General features: G+C 39.0%; 1 protein-coding gene across 4 annotated transcripts in view; it reads right to left on the reverse strand.

Annotated features, from left to right (window-relative positions):
• LOC108697472 (zinc finger matrin-type protein 4) overlaps positions 1–16459 on the reverse strand; it is a 277352-nt gene that overhangs the window by 222597 nt on the left and 38296 nt on the right. Inside the window, exon 1 of one of the 4 annotated variants that reach the window (XM_041571043.1) lies at positions 4747–4825. The exons of the other annotated variants lie outside the window; for them this stretch is intronic. The gene's annotated coding sequence lies outside the window, so the exon portion shown is untranslated. Of the gene's footprint in view, positions 1–4746; positions 4826–16459 lie in introns of those variants that run through there. 4 annotated transcript variants of the gene reach the window in all.

Here is a 16459-nt window from a genome sequence, read left to right on the forward strand (position 1 = left end):
GAGATAGATTAGGAAAGCCTTTGCTAAAGGTTGTCTAGAAGAAAATAACTTTCATTTGAAGCAACGTAGTTGGTTCTTCTCAGCGAGGACAGTGAGGTTGTGGAATACACTGCCGGGTGATGTTGTGATGGCTGATTCAGTTAATGCCCTTAAAAGTGGCTTGGATGATTTCTTGGACAGACATAATATCCAAGGCTATTGTGATACTAAGCTCTATAGTTAGTATAGCTATGGGTATATATAATTTATGTGAAGGTCTGGAGGGGTGTGTTTATGGATGCTGGGTTTTCATTTGGAAGGGTTGAACTTTGATAGACTTTGTCTTTTTTCAACCTGATTTAACTATGTAACTATGTAACTATGTAACTATGTAACTATGTAACTATGTAACTATGTAACTATGTAACTATGTAACTATGCATTTCAGGAATGCCTGACTGTTGAGGGAATAGGTGGAGATGGAGCTCTCATAGGGGTGTCGAGGAAGGAGGACATCAAGTTCACTGGCATTTGCCAAGGTTATTCATGACCTGTTGGGAATATAAATATATGTGTGCACCCATATAAACCATATCTGACATATGCACTGCTTCTAAACGGTTGAGTTAAAAAGAAATAATGTCTGCAGCACCTACGTGTGTGGAAGCGATTGAACAGAGTAATGAACCTTGACAACATGCTTATTATTACTACAGGCCCTCTTAGTGACTTAGCATTTGTGTTTCAGACAATGAAAATAAGCGCTCATAGTTTTAAGTACAAGTGTTGAGAGAGGTAGGTTAGAAGTCTCAAAATGTAACACAACTGGCCAATAAATACAGAAGCCACGTGATTGCAACCCTTTCTTATATTATCTCAGTGACTTGAAACCTAAATATTCAAGCTGCTGCCTGCTACTCAAATGGATGGCAGCGGCTGCTATACTTGTGTTTCTGTCATTGTACATATTCCATAGAGAATGGAAACTTCCCATTTGACATAACAATAAATCTGTGTTGCCCATCAGTATAGAAAGAACCACTGGATGTCCTGTACACTTCTTCTTTATGCAAAGCACCTTCCATCACTATAGATGTGCTAGATAATTGCCCTGAAACTGTCCACTGCAGGCTGCCATAATTCATTTGATAGAATCAGACTTCCCCCCACCATATAGAAACATATTTGTATTCCTTTTTATGGGCCCTGGCTGTGGAAATCATCTTTGTATAGGTATGGGACCTGTTATCCAGAATGCTTGGGACCTGGGGTGTTCCGGATAACGGATCTTTCCGTAATTTGGGTCTTAATGTCTTAAGTATACTAGAAATTCATTTAAACATTAAATAAACCCAATAGGCTTGTTTTGCTTCCAATAAGGATTCATTATATCTTTGTTGGGATCAAGTACAATGTACTGTTTTATTATTACAGAGAAAAAGGAAATCATTTTTAAAAATTTGGATTATGTGGATAAAATGGAGTCTATGGGAGACAGCCATTCCGTAATTCGGAGCTTTCTGGATATTGGGTGTCCGGATAAGGGATCCTATACCTGTAGTCATAAATTATCAACTATATCATAGGATGAGCACACAAATAAAGATTGCAGCTCATCCCTGACATTCCCTATTCACCACCCCTGTCATCTCTCACGGCAAAAGGTGTAGGATTTACATGGAAATGGGCAAAATGATAGGGAACACTAATCTAACGAATGAACTAGTTCTGCCGTTAATACTATGTAAATCTTAGGAGGGGAATGTAAGATGAGGGATGCGACACAAGCAAACTGTCAAAAACATATGGGATTAATGAATCACATGCAAATCTGTATGGAGAATATGACAGAAAGATGCCATTTGGACTGATGTGAAATTCAACAATTACACACTGGCTCCCTAAAAAGCCAAAACACAAGTAACTATGAAGAACTTCAGATTCTAGCTGCTTGTCCTCAGCACTAGAAGCTCTTTCTGCAAGAAAGCAACCATCAGAACAGATTACATCACAAGCAATTATCTGTTTGCTCCACACATTCCAAAAATCACATTGCCCAATGACAATGTGCCGGTTCATGGGGCAATAATTCAATAACCACTTCTGACACATCACGTGCACCCTACTATGCAACATGCATAGCTGCTGCAACTAAAAGAAATCTGTGTTGCATGGTTGTTATCATTAATAAAAAGAATGCTGTTAGAGGAAAAATATAAAATATTATATGCCCTTCAATGAAAATTAATGAAATGAATCAAGCATCTGTGTAGGTTTTAGGAATCCCTGCAATTCAAGTTGGGTAAATATTTCAATCTGATTATAAAACTGAAGCAAAAAAGAAGGTTGCAGATTTGTAGCAGTAGCATCTGCATATATGGGGGATGTTGCATTTTGGGAGCTTAGCAGAGAATATGTCATGATGTAGGAAATGTTTCTACTGAGAAGATAGAATGTTCCTCTGCCATCCCCAGTTAGACACAGCATGTCCTAAGTATAACATACAGTCTGTGTGACATACATAATTACACCTCATTCCATTCTTTGACTTGCTTTGAAAACCGTGCTCAGTGATGGAATGAGACCAATTTTCATGTTGTCCACTCAATAACGGCACATTCATCCAAGCTGCTCCTTGCACAATAAAAGATCCACATGATGTTTTCTAATAGCTCTGGTGAGTTCCAAACACATTGTGAGTTGTGAAAAAAGCACTTAAATAAGAAAAAAAGGATGATCCAAGAAAAGGTGTTGCCCGCATGACATTCTTTCTGTAAAAATCACTCCTTCCCTGCTGGACTACTCTGTAAAGAAAGAGACGTCTCCTTATTGCATGAATTTAAAACACTAGTTCAATGTACCTTGTTTCCTTGAATCTTTTATCACATAGTTAGATATGTTTGCAGGTTCCTGATCGGGATGTACCGAACCCACTATTTTGGATTCGGGAAAACTCCCGAATCCTTCGTGAAAGATTCGGGCGAATACCGAACGGGGTCCTAATTTGCATATTCAAATTAGGGGTAGGAAGGGGAAAGCATTTTTTACATCCTTGTTTTGTGACAAAAAGTCACAAGATTTCCCTCCTCACCCCTAATTTGCATATTCGGTTTTGCGGGGCAAAAAGTTTCGGTCATATCCGAATCCTGCTGAAAAAGGCAAAATCCTGGCCGAATCCCGAACCGAATCCTGGATTTGTTGCATCCCTAGTTCCTTAACATCCAAGTGGATGCACAGCACACCTATTCGATAGTGTTTGGCTAATATTTATTTATGTCTTTCTAATTTCTTTATACAGGTATTGGACCTGTTATTGAGAATGCTCTGGACCTGCAGTTTTACAGTGAACTTTCTGTAATTTAGATCTCTATAACTTACGTAGGGGATCCCCAATCTTTTTTACCCCTGAGCCACATTCAATTGTAAAAAGAGTTGGGGAGCAACACCTGCATGCAAAAAGCTCCTGGGGTGCCAAATAAGCAATGTGATTGACTATTTGGTAGCCGCCCCATGTGGACTGGCAGTCTCACGGAGGCTCTATATGGCAGCACACCTTGTTTTTATTCAACCAAAAGCTGCCTCCAAGTCTGGAATTCAAAATTAAGCTCTTGCTTTAAGGCCACTGGGAGCAACATCGAAGGGGTTGAAGGGCAACATGTTGCTCACAAGCCATTGGTTGAGGACCACTGTAAGTCTAGTAAAAAATCATGTAAACGTTAAACCTAATAGTAATGTTTTGCCTTCAATAAGGATTAATTATACCTTAACTGGGATCATGTACAAGGCACTATGTTCTTATTATAGGAAAAATGTAAATGATTTTTAAAAATAAGAATTAGTTCATTAAAATGGAGTCTATGAAAGATGGCTTTTCTGTAATTAGGAGCTTTCTGGATACCTGTATCTATCCCATAACTCACATTATAACTCTGGACTGTTTCTGTGTTAACCATGTCTTTCTGTTGACAAGAAAGCAATATTGGGAAGGTCTCAAGCATAAGCTAGAAGAGAATAACATTCTTTGTTTTATTTCTGCTGCCTTCTCCTATACACTCTAGTATTACAGGACCCCTAATATACTTTCAGTCATAACTCAGATCACTGTTGTTATATATAAAAAACACTAAAATATGCAATATGGCAGTCGGAGCATTCTAGCACACCCCTCATATAAGAGTTTCATTGTTTTTTCTTACTAATAATTTGATGTAAAAATGTAAATAGCAAGTTGTGGTATTTACCATCTTTGAAGACAAAGCTCCCTATAGACTGGAGGTTTTTTTATGGAAGGAAAGAGGTTAACTAAAAAATAGATTTCAGTTGAAATTGCCTTGAGTTATTTAGCTCCAGGCAATTCCTGTTTCTGGGCAATCAATCTCCGGCTCATGCACTGAAAAGAATGAAGCCTTGGAAGAATGTCATTCCACATCAGGATGTGAAGTGTGCTTAGCAAATTAACCTGAATTTGTCAATCCATAAATGCAGCGCATATAAAGAAAGTAAATAAAATGCAAAGGTTTGTTCTCCTAAGCTTTCTGCTAGCAATTTAACCGAGCTCCAAGGATCTTTAGCACATCAACCCCTAGTACTGAACTCAATGCTAAATGAACCACATCTCTAAAAGCTGGTATCCTTGAAAACAAATGGGCCCTGAGTAAGACACAAAATCATATCACTCCCAATGGTCCTGTGTACAGACTCTAATTCTAGCACTAACTCTTCCACGCCTCCCCATATGAACATGCACAGCAAGACTCATTAACTCACATACTGCTTCTTTCATTACATGGACAGCTTTTGTTCCATATCCGTCAGCCAATGAATATTGTGGAATCATCACCAGTTTCAGATTTGCTTTCGCACGTGCCCTTTACCTTCAGCTGGAAAACAATCAGTGCTTATATTTATGAAAATATGTTTTTTTCCATAACAATATACAGTATATAATAATCTCAGTGGTTCGGAAAGCCACATAAAATCCCACTGAACATGGCAATCGCTGATAAACTGAATGGAGTTTCTGTAACTTTTTTTGGGGATCATTGTTTATAATACAAGTTGATAATCATTTCTTGTCTTAAAGAAACTATTTAATCCTATATGAGGTCAACTGGAACATGAAATCATAGTGATGTTATATGTATGTAGGTATACTGTATTTGAATGTAGTTGTTTCACGTTCAGTATGGGATCCATTATCTGGAAACCCATTTTAAAAAATGATTTCCTTTTTCTCTGTAATAATAAAACAGTACCTTGTACTTGTGTGTGTGTATTTATATATATATAATACACAAAAGCCATGAATATCCTGTAAATTATATCCTTATAAACGGTGAATTCTGATGTCATCAGTTATAAACGGTGAGTTCTGATGTCATTTCTGTCACGACTCACTGAAACTTGTGTATTATATAAATAAGTACCCCCAGTTGTAAAATATGAGGATATTAGAAGTTACCTCGGAGTTCCATGACCTGTATAAAAACACTCGGCCTCGTGTTTTTATATGGTCCTGAAACTCCTCGGTAACTTATAATATCCTTATATTTTACAAGAGGGGGTACTTTATTCACTATATATATATATATATATATATATATATATATATATATATATATATATATATATATATATATATATATATATATCGTTCAGAGGAAAAATCAGCAAAACCTAGTGTAACTCCAATCAGCAATAACCTGTGTTTTATTCATAGAAGGGTTTTCCAGAAGCAAGTAATGCTTAATGCACCCAATATAGGAAGATTAATATAGTTCATTATTTATACAACATGTTGGCAAATTTTTCTGTGGTTTCATGCTAAATACATATTTGAATTTGAACTTATATATAATATATAAGATGTTTATGCAACTGTCCGGTGACTAGTGATGGGTGAATTTATTCGGCAGGTGCAAATTTGTGTAGAATTTTCGCATTTCGCCGCCAGCGAATAAATTAGCGAAATTGCAGCAAAAATTTGCAGGCGAAAATTCGCTGGCGTCAAAATATATTTGACACCGAAGACAATTCTGACACCGGCGATAATTCCGATGCCGGCGACAATTCTAGGCGCCCATTTCAAGTTTCGCAAATTTTTCGCCATTTCGTGAATTTTGAGGGAAATTCGCAAATTTTGTGGCTAAACGGGAGAAATTGCCTGGTGACTAGTCTATGATGTATAAAATAAAGCAAGTTAATTTGGACTTGTGGATCAAGGCCAGCGTTCCAGACTGTGACATGGATAAAAAAGTTTCTCGCGATTCACTTGTAAGCAGCTACGTAAGAACCAGGGAGTGTATTTAGGTGATGACCCAAGGTCTTGTCTGATTGCACGACCCCTCTCTCTGGTTTTAGCCTAGTGGGGCAGTACTTGGATCGGGCTGTCTAAAATTTCCTGCATAAAATATTTCTATGGAATAAAGAAGCTTTAAGCAAAGTTCAACAGTTATAAAAGAGTAAATGAAAAAAATAGTAAAAAATAGTAAAAACAAAAAAGCATAATTAGATTAGTAAAAGGAAAATAATGGCAACACACATGATGAATGAGAATGAATGTTCACTAATAGCAGCTGTTAATAGCAAGTAGCAAAGAACTGTACAGGTATAGGATCCCTTATCCGGAAACCCGATATCCAGAAAGCTCTGAATTACGGAATGGCTCCATTTTATCCAAATAATTAAAATTTTTAAAAATGATTTCCTTTTTCTCTGTAATAATAAAACGGTAGCTTGTACTTGATCCCAACTAAGATATAATTAATCCTTATTGGAAGCAAAACCAGCCTATTTGGTTTATTTAATGTTTAAATGAATTTCTAGTAGACTTAAGGCATGAAGACCCAAATTACGGAAAGATCCGTTATCCGGAAAACCCCAGGTCCCGAGCATTCTGGATATCAGGTCCTATACCTGTAGTACATTCTGTCAGTCACACTGTATCAGCTCTATAACAGAACAGCTTTCAGCCATCATGCCCCACTCGCTCTTACTATTCTCTTTCTTCAAAGCATCTGATTATGGTCTAGGCTGGGGTTCCCCAACCTTTTTTACCCATGATCCACATTCAAATGTAAAAAAAGTTGGGGAGCAACACAATGAAAATCATACAGGGGTGCCGAACAAGAGCTGTGATTGGATATTTGGCAGCCCCTTTGTGGACTGGCAGCCTATAGGAGCTTCTATGTGGCAGTACTTGTGATTTTTTATGCAACCAAAACATGCCTCCAAACCAGGAATTCAAAAATAAGCACCTGCTTTTGACGCCACTCGGAGCAACAACCAAGGGGTTTGTGAGCAACATGTTGCTTGTGAACCACTGGCTGGGGAAGACTAGACAGTTATAAATTCAGGGATATAAAAAGGCTTATAATACCAAAATCATGGGGTCTATTATACAGAATATTTGTGACCTGGGGTTCTCCATAATTTGGAGCTCTGTCATCCAGTAAAGTTGTCTTGTCATGAGCACATCAGAAACCTATAAAACTCAGCATATAAATGGCTTTTGGATAGATTGGCCTTTTATGTCTGACACTTATTGTTTACTACCACAATTGTTTTGGAAATTAACTTTTACTATTTTTCCCTCCATCCGTGGAAATGTTTAACATTAAGGCTGAGCAAGAGAAGATAGAAAGGAAAACAGGCTCATTTCATTCAATCCTCCCAAGGCTTCCTAGAAGAATATGAGGCTTGTGTAACAATATTATATTGGCTTTTAAATATTAAAGGAATAGTAATACCAAAAATGAAAGTATTTTAGAATAATAAAAATATATGTACTGTTGCACTGCACTGGTACAACTGGTGTGTTTGCTTCAGAAAAACCACTATAGTTTATATAAACAAGCTGCTCTGTAGCCATGGAGGCAGCCATTCAAGTTGGAAAAAACAGAAAAGACGCAGGATACACAGCAAATAACAAATAACCTTGGTAGTATACAATAGAATTCTTCAGAACATATCTGTTATCCACTGTGTATCCTGTGCTTGAATGGCTGCCACCATGGCTACACAGCACCTTTTTTTATACAAACTATAGTAGTATTAGAAGCAACAGATGGAGGCCATAGAATGTGCATTCATTAGTTATATAATTGCCCTCTACAGACACAGATGGAGGCCTAAGAATGTGCATTCATCAGTTATATAATTCCCTTCCACATATACAGATGGAGCCTATAGGATATGCATTCCTCAGTTATTTAACTCCCCTCTACAGACACAGATAGAGGCTCTAGGATGTGCTTTCCTCAGTTATATAATTCCCTTCTACACATACAGATGGAGGCTATAGGATGTGCATTCCTCAGATTTATAATTAAACTTTACACAAACAAAAAATACATACAGTAGAAGCCATAGGTTGTACAAGGCATATTTGCAATATATGCAATTCTGTTCAACACAGATAGAGGCCGTAGGATTTACATACCAGTTACGTCATTCTGAATAGATGTGGATTGAGACCATTGGTTATACACTTCTGATTTCTATAATTCCCTACACACACACACTGCTAGCCCCAATTGTTTAACTGCGAGTTCTGAACCTAAACAATTGCAATATCGCTTGGGGTTTTCTCCGACTCCAAAACAGTTAAAGATCTGTAATTCAATTCACATTTATCCAATCTGAAATAAAACACTATTCTTCAATTATCCCTACATTTCTATTCCTGAATTCATCATTTCTGTACATTCTAATTTGGTTCCCTTTCTGAAAGCTGTTATTGTTCACCAAATAACACCCTATAAGCCACACGCAAAATCTATCTCATGCTTGTGTAGTGCGTGACCCGGAGTAGCAGATGCTAATTCTTTCTGACACTGCAGAATGCAACAGAGATTGTGCATTGTGAAGATACCGTAGCTTCTTGTTTATCTCTCTCTCTCTCTATGAAAGGCGGCTGCTGCAGACACAACTTAAAAGAAAACAGCTCAGCAGATGTTGCATAGATATGCTTCTTGAAAATCCCGAAACGTCTTTAAGGACAGTTAATGCATATATAGCTAAAATAAATTATGCTAATGATTTTAATTGTTGTGATTATTCATTGTGTTGGATCCCTTTTGTGGAATAGTGGGACGTCAGTTATTTAAATGAATGTTACAGCAACTACCTACTTCGCTGAGACTCGGGGAGATTTAGTCACCCGACGATTAATCGCCTCTTTTTCGGGTGACTAATCTCCCCGAACTGCCTTCCCCTGCCTTCCCACCAGCTAGAATGTAAATCGCTGGTGGGATGGCACTGAAGTAGCCCGTAGTCCTTCCGGCGACTTTGGAAAACAAAGCGTTTCGAGTGGAAATTAGTTGCCCGAAGAAGAGGAGATTTGTCGCTGGGCGACTAATCGCCCCAAATCTGAGCATGTCTCTGCCCTTAGTTGGTGATCAGTCGATCTCAAGACACTGTCAACAAACAGCTTGTCTAAATCGTCCTCCTGTTTCATGCTTTTCATTCAAATATTTATTATGTTATGGTTACATAAGAAATAGTTGTTTTTTAAATATAGCACTATAAATTCTCTCATAAATCAATATAATATTTAAGTAAATGAAACAGAATGTTAACAATGCTATTATGGATGTAGATCAGAATGGGACAACATCACTAGAAGTAGACCTTATATTAGTAAAGTATGGGCACTCCATCATTTCCTGTAATACAGGAATGAGATCAGTTATCTGGAAACACATTATCCAAAAAGCACCAAATTATGGGAAGTTCATCTCCCGTAGTCTCCTTTTGAATCAAATAATTTGATATTTTAATACTTATTTCCTTTTTCTCTGTTATATTAAAAGAGTACCTTGCACTAGATCCCAATTAAGACATAATTGATCGTTATTGGTGGCAAAACAATTCTATTGTGTTTATTTAATGTTTATCCAGAAATCCCTGAGCATTCTGGATAACAGGTCCCATATCTTTAATAAAAAGTACCATGCATTGAGGTGCAGCGCGCGCTGTACAAGTGAGGATCCCTCCATACAGGTCCACAAGCGCCAGGACTGCCGAACACCGCTTATCACGGAACCGCAACGGAGACGTTGTTATACGTCTCTTCAAGGACTCACAGTCACTCACGGACTTCCGCATGGTCGGTAATATATTTTTTACCTTAATTGAGCGGGGCTGCGGTGGGAAACATCTATACCTGTAGACACCCCACGGAGGCGTCCTTTGGCTATTTCACACATTTGCACTTACCCACAGGGTTCTAGCCGCACAGCAGGTGCACAAAACCTCCTCCTCCCCCTTGAATACTGAATGGGGTTGTTACCTTGAGGAGACTTACGCTGGAGGGGTGCCTCATTGATATTTGTTGACTTTGGCACTTTTGAGACCTGGGGACATTTCAGCATCATACTTTGATTACATTTAATCAAATACCAGCATCGGATGTTTTGGAACTTTTTATTTTCTTCAATTGCCTAAGATTGTGGCACAGGATCGGAGCGCTATAGTTGGCTCCAGATACGCCACTTCTACATTACAGCATATCAACCATTACCCATGCTGGGTCACACTTAGGGAATATTTACAAGGGATCCCTTTGTACATTGCTTAGTTTGGTTTTAATTGTTTTTATTTTGAGATATGGCATAGTGTTGAACAATAAATATTGCCTTTTACATATTTGAAGCATTCATGTATAATTGAGTAGTTGGGGGTCACATGGGCGGGGAGTATAGTCCCACTTGTTGTGTATATATGTCAAATTGTTGGAGGACACCCCAGCCCATCTGCCCCCACATATATTAGTATCATTGAATTTTGGTGCCCACACTGCACTTATAGTTCGTTTGGTGGTGTTTTACCATGCATTAATCCTAAAAAAAGCTGAATAAATCCATATTGGAGGCAAAACAATTCTATTGGGTTCATTTAATCTTTAAATGAGAGGTGAAAATTAAAAACAAATTCCTGATCCTGAAACCCCAGGTCCCAAGCATTCCAGATAACAGATCCTATAATTGTATTTACAGTATGACACTAAGGAAATGATTTACTAAAATCCAAAAAGTCTCACTATTTTCTTAAAACCAATTCAACCAAACTACCATCCACATTTTTACCGTATTTATCAAAAAATTAACTTGAAAAAATCTGGTGCGGGAAAAGACTGTTAAAATTGTTAAAATTTAAATTGTATGATTTGACACCTGAAAACTCAGAGTTTTTCCAATTATCACTGAAAACCACAAATTCTTCAGATTATTGAATGAAACCCAGTGCAGATCAGGATATCTTCCCAATTGTAAAAGGGACATCTGCCATTGACTTCTACATAACCTCGGCAGGTTTGAGATGGAGTACTTTTTTATTCTAACTTTTAACTCGGGGTTAACAAATCTCAACAAATTTTATTTATTTTTTTCTGGTGTTTTTTAATAAATAGCCCCCTAATGTCATCTGGTTATTATGTGAAGTAGTATATTTCAAGTGGTCTAAACTGATGTTTTAACCTCTAAAAAATTACATTCTTTTCCCAACACCAGGGGGGTTAATTATCAAAATCCGAAAAATTCTCAATATTTTCTGAGAACTACTCCGACCAAATCCGCACAGATTTTTCCCCCTACTAATCAATATATTTTACGATACAAATCTTCAAATTATTGAACGAATCCCAGTGCAGATCAGGATATCAACAGGACATCTGCCATGAACTCAGAATGTCTGACTTTTTAATTTGGACTTTTAACACAATTGAGTTTAATAAAGTTTAAAGTATAAAAAGGAAAAATTGAGGGTTGTTTTTATAACAAATAGTGTTTTACCCATTTAAAAATCTGACCTGAAAAAAAATCAGATTTTAATAAAAAAAAACAACTGCTGAGGGGACTGTATTGTCAAGAATAGATAGAGGTTGGAATAACAGATGTATGGAATACATTCCCCACCCGCCTATACCCCAACCCAAAATTAGAAATGGGCTATAAACATTAGGAAAACTTTTAGATGGTGGGTTGGAAAAGCTCCACTTTTACAAGGCAATTGGATTTGCAGATTTGTGGAAGGTAATGTTGTTTGTTAGATGAATATGAATCGTACAGATTGCACAGGTACAGAGAATGTGAAAGTTTAGTAGAAATGTGGTAATAAAAGACTTAATGCTTAATGTCCCATAAAATGTACAGTCATAAAAGAAAACATATAATTCATTTCTACTCTGTATCATTTAGCCATACAGACAGTTTATAACTCCCGGTGATTCCCCTTCACTGACAAATGATAAATGTTGAACAAAAGCTGACTGTACACCGATGAGTCGCTGTTTACTAATCTCAGGGATATGTGGCAAAATCTGGAATAAATAGCAAACGTGTAACACCCTCTGGGCGACCCCCCTGGTGTCAAGGTTGTACCTTCTTACCAACTACCAATGCAGGCCCTGAGTCCCCTTAGAAAGGTGAAAGGGTACTGGGAATTTCCTCTCTTGGTAGTGCCTCCACCTAATGGGATCCGGGAATACACCTGAGGGTGGCCCCGTTAGGAAAACATTCAAACACACAAATTTCTGTGTAACAAATATAACTTTATGCAAGATTAAAAGCAAATTAAAATACTGTATGCATTCACATAGCATGAGCCACTACACTGGGGAACCTGTGAAAGTCCCATCCTGGCACCCCCCCTGCCAGGCAAAGTCTCACACTACTCCTTTGGCGGACAGAGAGTCTCCGTCCCTTTTCTCTAAAGACCATTGTTTCCCAGGTAGCGCTACCTGCCCAAATACCTTTCCCGCTGAACACAGGTATTTACTCATACATGGCAGGTGCACAAACAAAGCCTGTATCACACACAGGAGACACGCTGTATCCTCTCTTTTTCTACCCTCCCTCAGGCACAACTCACCCTTGGGATTCACTCAGATGAACAGGCTCATCCAGAGCTGGAACAGGCATCCACAGCAATGACATTCTCAGAAGCACCAGGCTCTCCTAGCCAAACCACACAACTTGCTTTATCCTCCAGCTGAACTATTGCTCCCAGCACTCTCTATAGTACAAGCATGTAAAAGTCCAGTTTTGCATTTAGGAGCTTCAGACCCTCCTGGTCTAGCTCCCAGCCATCCAGGGGCTCCTCCAGCTTTTGCCCCTTATATCTTTGCAGCAGTTTCTCTCCATCCTGTCTCAGTGAAAGTGAAAGCAGGAATGGCAAATGTGAGCACATGGCTCTTCTAAATATCAAAAGGTGGTGCAGCAGCGACACCTTGTGACACCCTCCGGTATCTGCCAGACACACTGCACTGGGCAAGGCTACAGCCCCTCCCAGGACTCTAGGTAGATCCTGTAGCTCACAAAGGGGGTGGGGCAGATAGCATTGGGGGTGGAGCAGTGGTGACATAAGAGGCAGACACATTGAAGTAGGTGGAGTTATGATGCTAGGGTGGGGTTATTGCATCACTAAAGGCCCCCATACATGGGCCAATAAAAGCCACAGACAGACCAATTCGGCAGCTTATTTGCCCCTTGTGCGGGGCCATCCGACGGGTGTCCCCAATCGATATCTGCCCGAAAGTCGGGCAGATATCGATCGGGTAGAGTAAAAAAATCCCGTCGGATCGCGGCCGCATCTGTTCGTTGATGCGGTCCCGTAATCTGATTGCCTGTATTGCCTCCATTCTGATCCGATCGTATCAGCCAGATATCGCCACCCTCAATGTGCATGTCGGGGAGAAATCCGCTCATTTGACGACATGGCCTGTGTATGGCCACCTTTAGACACTAGCTGGCTTTCCATCCAGTTTTCTCAATGTTGTAAACCGGAACAGAAAGTTTTGATGTCCAGTTCAAGACCACACTGGTGGCAACCCTATCGCTTATCTATATTCAGCCTGAAGAGTAAGCCCAATCCTTTAATTACAGATATGAGATCTATTATACAGAAATCCGTTACCCAGAAAGCTCTGAAATACGGCAATGTTAATTTAAAAAACAGTTTCTTATTTTTTATTGATTTGCTTTCTTTTTGTTGTTTCTGTAATAAGACATTAACCTCAATTGATAATTTATTGGCCAGATTAGTGTTCGGTTTTCACATGGCTAAAAAACCGAAGAGAAACTTGAGATCCGAACAGGCCTTAGAAAAACCGAACTGTTCGGGTCAAAAACAGGTTGCAACCTTAGGCAGGGGATTTCCCAACATGTGATTTTACATTTTAAGGAACAGAGGGGAATTAACCCCCTAAACATGATATCACTTCAACATAAAGATGATACTAGGAAGCAAGCCAGTAGTGGTGATCTTTAAGGGGCAAAATCACTAACTTCCGAAAATGTGCAAGCGATGGTTTCGCTCACATCGCCAAACTTCGCCAGCCGAAAATTCGCCAGGACAAAGCTAATTCACTAAAATGCAAAGTTGCCTCCAGGGCGCCGAACAATGGCGAAGTTTTGCTAGCGTTAATTCGACAAGCAGAGCGAAGTTGCGCTAGCGTTGGCTAAATTTCATACGGTGGGAAGTAAAATTTCAATGGACGTCTATGTTGCAGCAAATACATTACACTACACAAGCCCAGGGAACGTTAATAAAAGAAAATAGAATTGTTATATTGCCCTACACATGAGCCCAGTGTATAGTTTATGTGCCATATGTTAGGAAATGTAGGGGGGAAGCCGGTTACCCCAAAAAATGTTTACGCCCATTTGCAGCCTATCACCCTGATAAAAGGAAAAGACGCCAGCGTTTTTTGGGACTTAGAAAATTCTTCAAATAAATTTTGAGGAAGTCCTATCTACTCTATTGCATTTCGCCTGGTCTGAGGTGGTGAAGGCAAGTCTGGCGCACGAGATAACATTCAGAATAATCCTTTTAATAAAGTTGTGTAGTTACGTCCGTTCGCCAGAGTGCAAATTCACCAGTCGTTAGGGAGCGATGTACCACTAGAGTCTATATCCTTCCCAGCGACCAGTTAGTAAATCGCCTAAGTACTGAAATGATGTCATGCTGGTCGAATTTTCGCCTTAAAGAGCTGCACATTTCCAGTGCTTCCAGAAAATTTGAATGCGGCTGGACGGCATGTCACCTCTAGGCCCGGGCCTTTGTGGCCCACAAATCTGTGCCTATGTGAAACTCTACCAGAACACATCTGCCAAACACAAGCAATATGGCACCTCCCAGTTAAATCTACATGCAATGTACATGCTGACTCTAGACAGGACAGCCTTTAATCTCAAGGGTCATTTACGACATTTAGGAGCTGTGGTTGTGCAAGTTTCCCACATTCAGATGTGTGTAAAACCATTTATTTATTATACTTCCGTCAAAATGCACACACTGACGCTGCCTTCCTCGTGCCTTCTGTTCCGAATCAAGCGTTCCTACGCCAATCGAATCATGGGAACTCTAGAGCTACCACCTCCTCCCTCAGTACTGTGCGTCAATAGGCACACTAAACACTAAAGACACTAAAGAACTGGGCTCACATATCCCTCTCAACACTGGACATTACACCAACCAAAACCATTGAGCACAAAAGTGTGAATTCAAATGCTCTAATATTGACACTTGGCCACAATTGCATTAGATGCAACTCCCCCTGATGAGCACAACGGCATTGGAATACTGGGGGAGGGGAAATGATGCATTGTGGGGGTAATATAATAGTGATTGTGATTAAAATCATACTGTCCTCGCTGCACTTGCAGTCATTAATAACCCCTTTAGTCCTTGCGACACTCCTTTATTTATTTAAAATAAGAAATCTCCCATTTATGGCAATTTTGTTGTTCTTGGCCCCCCCACAGAAAGATCCGCCGTGTCACTTTACATTTTATGGAAATAAAAAATGGGAAATGGCATTACAAAACAAAACATCTTTAGAATTAAAATAATAAAGCAATGTTTATTCTGGGTTCAGAAAGTCAGAAGACAAACAATGCTGAAGACAGGAACAAAAGAAAAAAAAATAACCATTCTTTATGGCCAATGACAGTGAGAAATGAATGGCAAGTGTGTGTTCTTAAGATGAATATACTATCACCCTCCTGCCTTGGTGACACTCTTGGGAATAGCTCTACGGAATACAAGAGGAAATTGAGGGAAATATGAAGCTTTCTATAATGTCGGATATCATTATTCTCTGTTTTGTCTGCACTGAGAATGAGCTACCTGCCAGGCTTGCATGCTGATTTATTTACCATAAATGTTCCGGAACTGATTAAATCAGCATCCCATTTCGACTTTTTTTCTCCTCAGCAGGGTGATCAAACAATATTGAACCAATTATTGTCATGTTTTTTTTTCTTCTTTGTACTGTACTTTAGATTGATAAAACCTCGGGGCAGTGACCTTTGTGTGGTTCAGCACTATGAATTAGTTAAGGGTTGGCTGCTCTGTCTGACTCCTTTGTACTTAAATGCCTGGCTGAGAGGCAAACCCATGCAGGATGATTGGGAGAGCGGAGTTGGATACAAAAATAAATATTAGCTCTTGGTATTGGCGCGTGCTTAACAATATAAGT

The sequence above is a fragment of the Xenopus laevis genome, chromosome 7S, assembly GCF_017654675.1.
Source record: "Xenopus laevis strain J_2021 chromosome 7S, Xenopus_laevis_v10.1, whole genome shotgun sequence".
In the NCBI taxonomy this organism is placed as follows: Eukaryota; Metazoa; Chordata; class Amphibia; order Anura; family Pipidae; genus Xenopus; species Xenopus laevis.